General features: G+C 37.9%; 1 protein-coding gene across 1 annotated transcript in view; it reads right to left on the minus strand.

Moving 5' to 3' along the window:
- Positions 1–11,358, minus strand: part of CCNYL1 (cyclin Y like 1) — a 30,868-nt gene that overhangs the window by 17,940 nt on the left and 1,570 nt on the right. The gene's annotated exons all lie outside the window — the stretch shown is intronic.

Below are 11,358 nucleotides of genomic sequence, written 5' to 3' on the forward strand. Positions count from 1 at the left end.
TTGCCAAGATAAATACAAATCTGACATTTTCCCCACTGGAGGGGGAAAAAAAAAAAAAAAGCAGGCCTGGGGACTTATTCCTACTGCCATGAAGCTCTCAAGTAGTTTATAATTTCCATCAAAACAGAATCTGCAAAGAGAAATCTCAGAAAACAACAAACAACTTCAGAAATCAGTATGCACTCCTTGTTAGGATAGCTGGATGTGGAGCCTGTGCTCAGTAGAGGGCAGAAAGCTTGAACTTCAATAAAGGCAGGAAATAATCTCTGTGGTCTTACAGCCTAGTAACTTTTACAGTGCTGATAAATATCAAAACATGGATTTTACACTATTCTGTTCTTTTAAAATTCCAAGCAAAACTATGTCCAGCTAATATATAATTACTGAAAAACAAAATTATTGCTTTATTCTTTGTCACAACAAACCAGTGATGACATTCTATCAGGATACATTACTCTCAGATTACAATGGAGTGATCACTAAAAAGACTGTTGATGAAACTGTAAACATAATGAAATTTTGACCTGCATTAGCAATGTGGGAACAAACAGCTGTTCTGCGGAAGTCATACTACAGACACTGACTCTGTGAACACATGAACAGAATAATCTAGCACTGTCATCCTGTACGTTCTGGAAAGAGCAAATTCACATCCATTTGCATTTGTCAGTCTGACCTTTCTGTATACTACTCATGCCATGCTAACCATGAAAGTATGCAAGCTTGCAAACTTGCATGTCAGTGGTTCAAGGTGGTGCGCCAATGCAGTTGCCACACCCTTGGAAAATAAAGTCATCTGAGACTCACCATTGACTTTTAACAAAACAAAACTAGTCTTAAGAGCTTTTTATGCATTCAACCAACAGAACTCTGGTTAAACAGTAGCCAAAGTATGCAGAAACTGTCTTGATGCTGTAAGTCTCAGCTATGTGAATGCTTTTTGCCGCTGCACCTAACCCATAGCACAGCCACAGCCCCTCATGCGTCAACAAGTGACTGTAATTGCACAAGTATGTGTGTTTCCAAGACTTCTCATTCCAGATTCCCACTGGTACAAAACATTGGTATCCAGACCTGGATGTTTTCCAAGTACTTGTCTTACAACATCACTGATCTTAGTCTAACAGTACTACTCTGAAACTGGTCCAGGATGAAGACCACTAATTTTGAATCTCTGCTGTATAAGTAAGGTAACCAAGATCTATTTAGGAACACAAAAACTGTTCTGTCAGGAATTTCCTCCCCTCTCAAAAAGAGCCAGTCAGCTACAAAAGCAGACCACCTCAGTCACTTTATAAAAGCTAACTTACAAAAACAGTATTTCTATTTTCACCTTACTGTACCCATTCATGGTACACAGTGAACAGATGCTTAAATTTAATCCTGTGGTTTAAAATGTAAGAAATCTTGGTTTAGAAGCTCTAGAATGGAATGGCTCATACCTGAAGTACAACTAATACACCAATTCTCTGGAAAAAAAAAATCTAGCACACCATAGTACGCCATACTGGCATATTTTAATTACCATTTGTAATGTCTCAACAAAAACAGTTAACTGTTTAAAATTTCTAACACTGATCCAGCACTATCACTTTTAAGTGACAGTACAGAGATGAATTCTAGTTTCTAATGCCAGCACTCTATTAAAAAAAAACCAAACCAACAAAATTTGACAACAGATTAGGGAATTCACTAGTAATGGAAAGTACTAAACAATTGTTTAGATTTGAGGAAAGAGTGATTCAGAAATGGAAATACTTTGCTAGTCTACCTAACAAATATCATCAAGAGACAGAACAGGACTGCAGTAAGTGGCTTAAAAATACAATTATTATTAGCGAGTTATGATGCAAGCAGAGCAAACATTTCAGAATGTACCTTTTATGGTTCAGCTGCAGTTTTTAGAGCAACTGGGTAAGTCAGGTTTGAAAGGACCTCAGGAGGTCTCTAGTTCAAACTCTTGCCAGAAACATGGTCAGCTAAGAAGACCTAGGCTGCTCAAGGGTTTATTCAGCTGAGTTTTGAAAGCATCCCAAGACTGCCCACAGAGCTCAGATCACCTTTCCTGCTGAGGGAGGCTAATACCTCAGAGTTACCGAATAACTCCTAACACAGGACTGTGTGTTTCTCCTTGCTGAATTTCACAAGACTCCAACCTATCCAGCAGCCTTCATATAGACTGTTGCCCAACAGGGTGACATTTGCAGTTTGGGTTCACTCTATTGTCTCCTCCAGGTCATTGATAAATGTTACAGGACAGCTGCATTTTTTTCCCCCAGGGAAGAGACAGTATAGCATAATGCCCATGCTCCTTCACCCCATGAAAAGACCCACCAACATCTTGACATCCTTGAGGTTTTTTATTTACTTTGAGACTATGACTTAAAGCTTGCTTCACATAAGGTTTTTGCCTCCTCATGTGCTCTGTCAGACCCTCTATCCATGCTTCTTAGATGCCAGAAACCAGATCTAGTGTTAAAAGCACTACAATTATACACATGCAAACACAACCACCTTTCAACCCAGACAAGAGGGGTCTAAGATCTGCAGCACTACAGAATGCACCAAGGGACATACTTGTGACATGGCTACACAAGGCAAACCTGCCTTCCTGAACCCAAGCAGACCCAGGCATTTGAGAAGAATAACAGTGAAAGAAAAATTGACTTTATTGGCTCCAGTTCCACAGTGCTCTGCCAGACACAAGATCCCTTCTGCTGGAAAAAGCAGGTTATCAGCATCTATAGCACAATACAGATCATACAACCAGAGTTATGGTACTAATGAAGTCCAAGACACGTTGTACAGTCCCCAGCACAAAATCCAAGAAGTGGTCAAGATCAACTGTAGCTAGGCTTCTTATCCTAGAGTAACAAGGCATTAGCAGAAACACTACATCTGATTTTGTACTGCAAGAGACTACAAAGATTCATTCAGTAGACTGTCTCCCTGTGGCTTTTCCCTTCTAACCAGCCAGAGAAGTTTAACCATCCTTTCCATGCTGTTCTCCCAGGACAATGCTTTTTTCCAAGCAATGGAAAACTTAGTCACACAGTTTTCTCTTTGTAAACTGCCAGTGCTGCTCATGGAATACCAAAAAGCAACAGCAATACAGCTGATGAAGGCAAAAGGCAGATAAGGACACGAGAAGCAGCAAAACATTAATGGGAAACACAGCAAAACAAAAGCCAGAGTACTTTATCCAGGTAGCACTGACAAGTCCAAACCCAAGATATCTAGCCCTGAAAACAAGGATGAGTCTTGATTAGGACCTGCATCACAAGACAAATGAAAGAAAGCTCAAGCTTCACAAAATTAAGAGCAAAATGAAGATGCATGGTATGCCACATGACGATCAGAAATAATGGGCATTAAAAGATGCAAGTGAGAGAAATGACAGAAGTAACAGGATGACATAAAAAGCGAGAAAACAACTTCAAAATATTTTTGCTCTAACGGCTATCAATAGAAGCCAAAACACATTTCTATTGGACCCTCAGTCAGGGTGAGGGGGATTCCCACCACCAAATAGATCTGTGGGAGCAGCACAGTAATACTTCAATGGCCCGCTATCTCTTGAGAACTGAGTATTAAATATACCCTTCCCCCTTATTTATCAAGATCTCTCCATGCCATTCATTCACATGGTACTAAGAAGCTTGTCAAATCAATCCTGTCTCCAGCAGAGGCATAGAGAAGCCTGAACTTCATTCCCTCTCCCATCATGCTCATTTTAAAGACCCCTTGCAGACGACTTGCCCTTCAGACAATCCCAGCTACCTCTGCTGCTGCGCACTTCATGGGCTGTTAAAGAGCATACAGGGCAGATCATACTACTTTTATAAGCAAACCTGTGTCCCTAGCTCAAGATCTTACATCTCTTCCTCAACATAAAATCCACTCAAAAATTTACTGTTACTCATGTATGCCATATAAGAACGTGTGGGTCTTAGAAATTTATAATGCTAGCTACTTGTCTACTTATTTACACACCTTCATGGGTGATTTCTACGGACACGTTACACACTACATTGTGCTACATACATTATCTCATTCATAAAACTGACAAAGATGTCACTGTTACTAAGAAGTTCTTTGAGGATTTCACTACTTAAGAACAATAAAATACTGCATTTCCTTCAGTATTTTTAGCCCTTTCCTCTGCTTTACTAGACAGCAGTAACATTTTGATACTGCACATACCTAAAGAATTAAGTAAAATCATCTTTGCCATAAATTTTCTTTCCCTGCTCCAAGCTTTAATGCTTGAGCTTCCATTTCATTACTTCACAGTGTGAAAGATGCAAGTTACTTAACACTCCCAATATAATATTTAAAAACTAAAACAAATTAAAGTATGCCAATACATCTTAAAATGCCTGTTATTCCTAACAGTAACTTCATGTAAAATGATTTGTCCTTTAAATGATACTATTCTATTTCTATTCCTAAAAAACTTTCCCAAAGGTTACAATTCTGGTTTCTCAATTCAGCTGCTTTTATTCCTCATCATCTACACTGAATGCACCACAGAATCCAGCACACCTAATCTATTTTCCATTTGTCTTCTCCTATTATGTTCTTAGTTATACAAAGGCTAGTCTATCCTTCAAATGTTCCATGTGCAGCTTCTTCACCAGACCCAAACAGAATGAAAGCACTTGATCTCCCAATTATTCATCTTCAACAGAATATATCTCTCTTCCAGAAAGGACTCAAAAGACATGAAACTTCCTCTGTTTTCTTAAGTAAAACAAGCAAATTTAAATACATAAAGGACTAGATCTGTTGTGCAACTATGTGCTTTCAAACAGAACCAGTTCTCAGAAAGGAACAGTTTTGGTGAAGAATCTTGGTGAAAGCAATCTCAACCAACGCTTGCGTGTACACAGGTCCCTTACAAACACTCCTAACCACCCAGAGGAAATCAACTATTTAAAGAAGAAACAATGAAAACCATCCCACACAGTTGACCTCTGTTCACAGAAAGACAGAATCCTTGAGGCTGGAAGAAACCACTTGAGATCACTTATGTCCAACACCCTGTTCAAGCAGGGTCAGCTAGAGCAATCTGTCCAGGATTGCATCCAGGCCAAGTTTTGAATATCTTCACACAGACCTCACAACCTCTTTGGACAGCCCGTACTAGTGTTTGACCACTGACTACTTCTGAAGAAGGTGACTTTACACAATACGCACACAAGGATGTTGTAAAGCTATTTAAAATCTGACAGTTCTTTAATGGCACTACTATGAGAACAGCAACATCATTACCAATACCCAGCACATAGTTAAGCACACTATTATCCTTTAGAAAGCCTCAGAAATTACTTCAACATGCAAGCTCTCTTAATTCATAAAGAGCTGTGTTCCACCACTCTCCTGAATTGGGCTGGCTCCACAAGAAACTGACACAGTAAGCATTTCAAGTTTGCTACTAAAAACCAGGGGAATTTAGAAAGCAAAAGTGTAGGCCAACCATTAAATATTCTGGGCTGTCCAAGGTTTAATTTAACTATTAATTTCCATGCTTTAAAAAACAAACCAAAACAGAACAAAACAAAAAAACCCCCACAAAATAGTGTTAGTGTTCTCAGATTTCTTAAGAAGGCTCCACACTGCTATGCTCAGCTTCCACAACAAATCTCATCTTGATCCCATGTGCACTCATTGGGGAAACATACAAAGAGATCTGTTTAACCATAAATACCGAGTTTTTCTGGGACTGAATAACGTATGCTTCTATGTATTTCATTAGGTATCTACTGGGGCTATAATCACTTCTACTATACATTTTAGCCGAGTGGAACAGCCAGATGTCAGGAGTGCCCTGAATACCACAGTGAAGGGAGGACCAATTAAAAGGGTACAAAACTAGAAGCCCCTAGGATTTTATCTTGGAACTAGAAAGAAAACAGTAGTTTACAAGCTAAATCTTAAAAGTAACTAATGTTTTGCTAGAGATGTTTTTCTGCACTGCATTTAAGGCAGGACCATTGAAAAAAAGTAATAAGAATTGGTTCCACACTGTCCATTTTTTATTTCCCATACAAGCCTTCAAACATAACACAATTAACTACCATGGAAAAATGAAGTAGAACTCCACAGTTGTTATTTTTTTAATTGATAAGCTAAGTCAAACCAAACTGGCATTCTAAGTGCTCACATTAAAGACTGACCATATTTCAGAATTCTAGTTGCACGCGAGTCACTGCAAATTTAAGGAAAGCCTTCCTGGTACCAACTCTGTAACTGCCCTCTGCCTCACTTATCACCAAGTCTGGTTCAGAAATAGACCATTACCAGAAATCGCAGTCTTGTCCAGTGTCCCCAGGTAATCAGCATAAGGTGCTAGCTGTCAAATGCCACCTGACAGACTGACACGTTAAGTTTTTTCTTTTCTTCCAATTCCTCACATGAATGCAAACATCAAATAAAGTTTGGGCTTTTATGAAAGTTAACAGTGTCATCAAGTTTTGTGCCATTTCAGGCATAAGCTCAAGGACAGTCATTCTTTACAGTGGCTTTCTGGATTCTCAGCTTACCTGCATTCTTCTTCTATAAAAGAGGAATAACTATCTGCATTATAAAACATGTCCAATAGTTTTCCAGAATACTTTTGTGTTGTGGGGTTTTTTCATTTGAAAAGCTGGCATTCGACAATTTATTATCCAAGCCTGATTGACATATTTGATGCAAGCCAGTGGTACTTTTCACACTGGAAAACACCCAACAACTATGTTTGATTACTCTATGATTCGAGACCCCTTTCAGATCTCAAAACAGAAGTAAAGCTGTGCTATACACACACAGCTCATCCAACACTGCAGAATGCTACCTGGTTGACAGTGGGGCTTTAGCATCACCTCCAAGTACAATCCTCAGTTTTATTAATGTGGCTTTACTACACAAATAGCAACAAGCTATTTCCACCACTTTCATCCTTGTTTGTTTGTCCCTTCAAGTCGAAACACTCAAGAGTCTTCTTCTGAAAACACTCTTTTTCTCGTGAGTGAAATATGAGTGGACATTCAAGCTCTAGCTATATTTAAGAAAAATCAAATATCTAGAAATCTCAAGTGGAGCTTGTTTGCAAGGATCTGCAAATCCAAGGTTTGGGTTCTTAATGTTTGGTAGAATTTTATTCCTGCCTCCCAAAGTCACTTCTTCCTGTATGTGGAAGAAATATTGTTAGAAACCTTAATTCAATGTATAATGGAATTTTGGGAGGAGTAGGCTTTTGTGTTTTGTTGGCTTGTGCAAGTGTTTGTCCCTCTGTTAGTCAGCTTTTTGGTATGACCTTACCACACAGATCACGCTTGATAGAACAGACACTTTCAGCTACAACATCTACCTTGACAGGTAGGAGAGAAAAGATTAAGCCTCCTAATGAAAGCCAGAAGTGGAAAGGATCCTAGAGAGAAGTTACATAGAAACAGTGAAGAAAAAAAAATTTAAAATGTCTTAGTTCCATAAGTTTTATCAAAACCCTCAGGTTTTCAATTACAATTCAATTACATCATTATTTCTGAACAACTTAGAAATTCAGACACTTCTACTACATGGAAACAACACAGAAGATGTTTCAGGCTTAGAGAGTCCATTCTTCAACATTGTCAAGATCCGTACTACTTGTAACTGCTACAATTATCTTAGTAATGCATTCCTAGTCAGTTATAGGAAAGAGATATTGAAAGTTCTGGGGAAAAAAAGTGAACCTAAAGGGAAAAAAAAAAAAAAAAAAGATGGAACACCCTTAAATGAACCAAAGAATCAGTTGATTTTCATCCTAGGTTCATATTTGACTAACTGGACAACAGTATTTGCCAGCCTATTCAGCTATAAATTTTCAAATAGCAAGGCACAAATCTCAAAATGAGATGGCTAAGCTATTACTGTGCTAAAAATGCTGGCAAGAATAGAATAGACCAGGTTGGAAGAGACCTTCAAGATCATCATGTCCCCTTGCATCTAACTTTTCTTTTTGGTCTAATTCGATTTACTTTACTAACATTTTAATCAAGATATTTAAAAAAAAAAAAAAAAATTAAAAACCCCCTCTACCCACATGCATGCTTGAAGTAAGCTGACATCTTCTGATGGAGAAACAAATGAACCTTCTGTAAAGACATATGAAGACAAGCTGTTAGTGAAATCAGTTCACAGACAATCAATACATTAGAGTATCTGTTCATCTTCAATACTGTTTAATAACTGTGGCATGCAGGCAGCTTGAAGCTCACCCCTTTCAGCATGACAGACTCTAGACAGTCAGGGGCCTATTGAAAAAAAAGAGTATAGGCTCTGAGTTGCTTGAAGAGTCATTCTAGGCATGACTGTCTGAGCCTGTTCAGGTAAATCTCACATAATTCTCTATGAACTGTCCTCTTCAAAGTCCCCTTCAGTCTTTTCCCATCTAATCTCTGTGTGATGACTTCATCCCACTCAGCACCTCTCATCCCTGCCTGTCTTTTCCTTTGGCATTCTCCACCACCACCCCCTGCAAGTTTTCCAGACAATGATACCAGGTCATTTTGTCCCACCAGTTCAGTAGGTCAATAATCTTCCCCACATTTCATGTAAATCAGGCAAATCTCTGATCAAAACTGAACTCCGTACACAGCAGTGATGGAGGGAGATGTTTTGAAGTACAAGTAAGAAAACCATGTCAAGGAAGGCCTTATTCTAGCTTTACCCAAGGATCAAAGAATTTATGAAAAATTAGTCTGTTTAAACAGAGACCAGGCAAGATAGTGTCAGCAATAAGAAGCTTTCTCCCAGACAACCAAAAAAAAAAAAAAATCACAGGAAATAAATAGTCCAAAATAAAGATTAGCAAACACTTATTTGGAAAACAAAAACAATCAAAGAAACAATCCAACCAACCAAAAAATACTAACCAGCAAACAAACATATCAAAACCACAAACAATTAAAAAACCAGTAATCAGCACAGCCCAAATGGCACATTAAGATCAAAGAGCTTCTATTTCTAAAACTAGATAGGAAAGCCTTTTTGGTCAAATTCAACTGCTTTGGACTGCTGCTTGCACACTGAAGAAGGAACACTAGTGCTCAACTGAACAGGCTTCTAGCAGCTCTAGTTTCATTTTAGCTTTTGATATTCAACAGTAAGCATGAACCTCTTTGGAAGAAATTGTTGTTTTCCCGGTTAAGTTCATTCCCATCTGTTTAATAAAATTTGGCTTACCATATCACACCACAAATGCAGGCTCATTTCTCATTCTGAAAAAGTGTGCACTGAACAGATTATGGCTGAGGATCTCAAGAATCATAAAATACAAACTCACCTTTTAAATTGTCTCTTAGCAGTGGATCTGACAATCCCTTCCCATTTGCATTAATTTTTGCTGAAACATTACACTTTCAGTTCACAGTGTGTTTAATCTCCATCCCACTTACCACTCCTTTTTTGTCTCACACAAATACCACTTCATAACGTACACATTTTAAGAAAGTGAGATTTTTCTTCTTTAATTCTGATGTGATACAGACAATCTAAGCAGCGCTGACTGGAGAGCAGTGCCCCTTAAGTAGCATGATGGAGAAGCTACAAGACTAAAGTCCTTATTTAAGAGCACAGACCTGGTAGGACCACATTCCACTTGCTACAAAAAATCATGACAAAACACTACAAAAGAAGTCCTAAGCTCAGTTGCTAACTTCTGCATTCCTGATAAAATCAAAACATTCAATTTTAGCAAAATGTGCAATAGTATTAAGACAGGCTTAAGAACAACAAACAACTAAAAGATAGAAATGTAAGGAATGAAGCATCTGAATCACATTTGGATGCTAGCTTTTGGATATATTTAGCTGTGTTCTTAGAAACTCCTAGAACTAAGCAGCATGTAACAAAAATAGCTAACATGATCTTGCCTTTTTTTCCTTACAGCTTTTTCTCTCTTCCCCCTGCCAAAGCATTCAAGAAAAGGCCAGTCAATAGGTTCTCAACCTTCTGATACTGACAAAAATGGCACCTTAGTTAACCTATGATACTATACATTAATAAATAATAGAATTTAAACAAATTATAGTATTACCTACTATTACAAATGAAACTGCTGGACTACTTACCACTGTAGCAACAAACTAATGCTCTGTAGTAGCCAGCAGCACAGAAACATGTAGGCTGCCTGCATGGTTTGGGTATGCTAGCAGCTTTTATACCCTAGAGTATAAGAGGGATAAGCATAGCTATCTGGTATATACAAGTGCTATGTTTACAGATTTATTATTTTCATGGAAGGTCTTAAACAGATAGCAGTATCACTTAACATTTCATTATAATGTGTTTCCCAAAGCGTTATTTGTGAAGTCTGAAATGAAGTGTTGTGTTTTGAACTGCTTCAATCCTACCCAGACAGCACATCAGTGTTTGAAAATGAACACAGTAAGTTTCACATTGACCATCCAGAACTGCATTTTCATAAAGATATCAAACTTTGGTGCTTTAGGAAGCCCTAAGCAGTTATGTCAATCAGAAAACTGTAGACAAATGGAATCTATCATTTGTAGTGGATTTTCTGAGGCCATGCAATAGTGAACCACATATTACTGTAAAAATTATATTTAAAATCATCTAAAGTGAATACTAATTACACAATTCTAATTTTAGGATCATCTCCTGCCTCAAGACTAAAGTTTCCATAGCCACAAAAGTAAAATTTGTGACAGCTATGATCCTGTTCTTGGACTTACACTTCTATTTACACCTGTGAATTCAAAAACATAAAACACTTCCCTAATTCAAAGCCAGTTTTGACATCTGGGTTTTTTAATTCACAGTTAAACCTAGTTACTTAGCACTGCTGACATGATCACATACTAAAGACTGAAAACACCCTTACTCCTGAGATTTACTTAGCTTAGGCATTTTTGCTTGGCTTATTAGACTCTTTAGGAAGTTTAGCTCCTTCTACTTCATTAGAGTATGGGAAAGTTGAGAGACTTCTGCAATACCTTCCCACAAAAAAACCAAACAAAACCACAATTCTCCTAGATAGCAAATACAGTTTCTCCTACTGCTGTACTGCACAGCTACATGAAAGCTGACCATTCTATCTCATTTCTGTAATAACTGCACCGTATGGTGCTGTGCAGAAGCATTCAAGTTTAGTAATTCCAATTCTAAAAGTTTCCGCAGTCTTCTGCAGTTTCTCTGAAAGTGCATTTTCCTAAGTTCACAACATGGCAGGCCAGTGATAACTGTTACTGTATGCACCATACACTAAAGATGTCAGATCATCTTTTTTCAACTGACTATATTCCATGTGGTTATGAAAAGCAATAGCAAGACACTTGTTCATTAAACTAAGTTTTGAATATTATAAGCTAT

This window comes from Melanerpes formicivorus, unplaced genomic scaffold (assembly GCF_026170545.1).
Source record: "Melanerpes formicivorus ecotype bairdi unplaced genomic scaffold, bMelFor1.0.p_v2 SCAF_5, whole genome shotgun sequence".
Classification (NCBI taxonomy): domain Eukaryota; kingdom Metazoa; phylum Chordata; class Aves; order Piciformes; family Picidae; genus Melanerpes; species Melanerpes formicivorus.